Below are 3,470 nucleotides of genomic sequence, written 5' to 3' on the forward strand. Positions count from 1 at the left end.
CTACGAGCTGATTTTTAAATTTTTAAAATTTCCATCACATGAATAACTAATTTAAAGATAAAAATATGCAATGTATTGACCATTGTTACCCTCCTATTATCTTGTTTTGAAATTTTGGTTTTTTTTTCTCTTTAAAATAAAATTTTTGTATTTCTTGTATTTGTCTATGTGTTATTTTGTAAATGTATGTGTGTTTGTTAATGTGTTTTCAATCTCTTATCTTTAAAATAAAAAAAGAAAAAGAGAAGAAGATTTTTAAAAAGGACCATGGCACCAGATCTGGAGAGTCAGGTAGACGGGAACGCACTGTGATGTCTTCTGAGCCTGCTTTTCCACTAGATGACAGTGGGAAGCAGCATTCGCTTATGCTAGAGCATACCTCACAAAGGCAGATTCAGAGACCGCTTCAGAAAGGGGCAAAGAGGACAGGATGTGTTCAGAGTGAGGGGGGGATTTTGAGGGGATTAATGGCAGTGTGTCTTTCCTTGTGATTTTTTAAAACTGTAAATACACATTGTATTTTGTAATCACCCCTTGTGTATCTTAATTTTTTTTTTTTGAGACAAGTTTTCACTCATAATTCAAGCTGGCCTGGAACCTACCTTGATCCTCCTGCCTCACCCTCCCACGTGCTGGGATGACAGGCCTGCACACCACACCCAGCTTCAATTTTCAAAAATAAGTGCTTTAAGTGCCTTTCTGGCAAGCTTGAGGTCCTGAGTTCGATTCCTGCTTCCAAAAAATATGCTTTATTTGAACTCGAAACTTTACTTAAGAAAATTATAAAATCCTATTTTATAATTTTATCATTTAAAATATTAATGGAGGACAGACTGACTTTTAAAAATGAAAACAACATGTTTGTTACAAAAGGAAATGTTTAAGTATCTGTAAAAGTATTTAAATGGTTTCATTAATATCTGGAAAATACCACAGTACACACTATCTTTCAGACTTGAAAATACAAGCTACATTCTGTGCTAACTTTTTGAATGGAATGAGTATAAACTGTTCTCATTTCTAACAAAGAATGTTTTAAAAATTGTTTTTAAAATGCACTAGTAAATTCTGATTCACTTAAATATTCCCAAATAGCAATTGAAAAAAACATTTGTTACTTGGCGCCTTTTTGAAATAGGTCACAATTACTGAAATGTAACTAATATTATTTTACAAAATGCCTTTGTTTTCTTTGTATTTAGTAAAAGGCGAAAGATTTATACGATCTGAAGAGAAACCAGAGTATTTTCTTTGTATTTAGAAACATTTAATAAAAGGGGAAAGGTCATCATTCCTCCCCCCCAAAAAAGGCAGAGAAAACAAACAGAAAAAGTATTTGAGTATTTCCAACTTTCTCATTTTAACTGCGTAATACTGAAACCGACCCACCCAACCCTCAATACACATGTTCAATATTAGATCTTTCAAAAACGCATAAAATGTATGTGTGTTTATTAATATGCTGAAAGAACTAAGTATATACTAAATACTTGCTGTGCTACATAACCACAATGTTTCTTTTGCTATTGTATTTGCTTGAATTCAACAGTTAAATTTTCCTATAATCTTTATTTCTAAAATACACCAAAGAGCTATATAAATAGTAGTAAGCATGTGAAAAGATGCTCGACGTTGTTAGTCTTTAAAGAAATGTAAATTCAAACTGTAGTGAGATACCATGTCATACTCCCTTGGATGGCTTTTTTTTTTTTTTTTTTTTTTTTGACAGGGTCTTGCCATGTAGTCCAGGCTGCCATCACACTCACAATCCTTCTCCCTTGGCTTCATCAATGCCACCTTACATGTATGTACCATGCCCAGCTTTAGGATGGCTATTGAAAAGAAAAGAAAAGAAAAGAAAAGAAAAAGAAAGCTAGGTGTTAATGAGGATATAGAGAAATTGGAACCTGTGTATGCTGCTGCTGAGGATGTTGAACAGGATAGCTGCTGCACAAATAGTTTGGAGTGCCTCAGAATGTTAAATTACTGTATGACCTAGCAATTCCACTCTTACTTACATACCCAAAACAACAAGCATAAGGAATCAGATGCTTAAGCACCAATGTTCTTAGTGGCATTATTTATAACATTATAACCATAAAAATGTAGAAACAACCCAAATGTCCATTGACAGGCAAACAGATAAACAAAATGTGATACAACCATACAATGGAATATTATGCAGCAATGAAAAATGAATGGAGTTTTCATACATGTACAATATGTGTGAACTTTGATAGAATTCTGTTTAGTAAAGCCAGTCAGTCGCAAAAAGCCAAATACTGTGTGGTTCCACTTGCAGAAAGTAAGTAAAATAATAGCAGTCAGAAAACAGAATGGTGGTTGCCATAGGCTGGAAGAGAGAGGAATGGGGTTATTGTAAGAGTTTGTGCTTGCGATTACTGAAAAAGTTCCGTGGACATTAGTGATGGTTGTACATCACTGTGAATATATTTCATGTACTGAAATGTACACTTAAAAGTGTACATTTTACCATAAAAAATATGGGTATGGGGTTGCACATTTTTCCAGATCCTTCTGGGGAGTTCGGGGCTGGAAAAGGACGCAGGGCTCTGTGCACGTAGTGTGACTGGCATGGCCACCTGCATCCTGTGGGATACAGCATGCGCAGGACCGGAAGTAGAGGCTGGAAGTGGCCACGGGACTCACGGCGCCAAGCTCGTCCCCTCTGGTTCCACCTGCGCCTGAGCTGCAAGTGTCTTGCCGCCAATGTTTCTCAAATTTGGCTTTAAACACAAACATTAAAACAGTGCCTGCAGCGTCTACTTCAGCATCTTTAAAGTTTCAACACATTTTGTCTGTTTATGAGCACCGTCTGGGACGAGATGCGCGTTTCTGGGAACTTGTACCCCGTAAGCCTGCCCATGAGGTGCCTGCTCTACCCGCAATGGGCCCGCTTGGTAGAGAAGGCAGCAGACTTTGCTCAGGGCTCACACTGGCCCCAACATGTCACCCGCGACCCAGCCCAAGCACTTTCCCTCAGATGTGTCCATGCCCGCTTGCGGGCGGGGGGCGGGGGTTGCATCACGGTATATGCTTCTTGGGCAGCCCAGAGCATTCTGGGAACTAAGGGAGGGCGCGAGAGCCAAACTGCACGCGTTGGCTCTGGGGGCGCACGGGGAGCTTCAGGTTGTCCTGCAGTTGCTGCTCTGCCTCTCAAATCTGCCGAGCACCTGCACCACCTTCACCAGGGGACCACGCCCCCCGCCGTGCTACTAGCCAGTCATCCGTCAGTTCTTGATCCTCGCGGGCCAATCCCTACCGCCCTTATTTTGAGCGGGAAAAACCCAGCTGCTGTCAGAGAGCTAGGCCGGCCAACCGCCCCTGCAGAGCCCTGTCTCCGAGGGTAACAGCCCCTGGGGTGGTGCCCATTGGCCGGACCCCTGGCCAATGAGGGGCTGGAGGCCGAGGGCGGGCCCGGCGGGGCGTGGCGGGTGGCGGGTCGCGAG

The sequence above is a fragment of the Chinchilla lanigera genome, unplaced genomic scaffold (assembly GCF_000276665.1).
Source record: "Chinchilla lanigera isolate Chin_1 unplaced genomic scaffold, ChiLan1.0 scaffold00050, whole genome shotgun sequence".
NCBI lineage: Eukaryota > Metazoa > Chordata > Mammalia > Rodentia > Chinchillidae > Chinchilla > Chinchilla lanigera.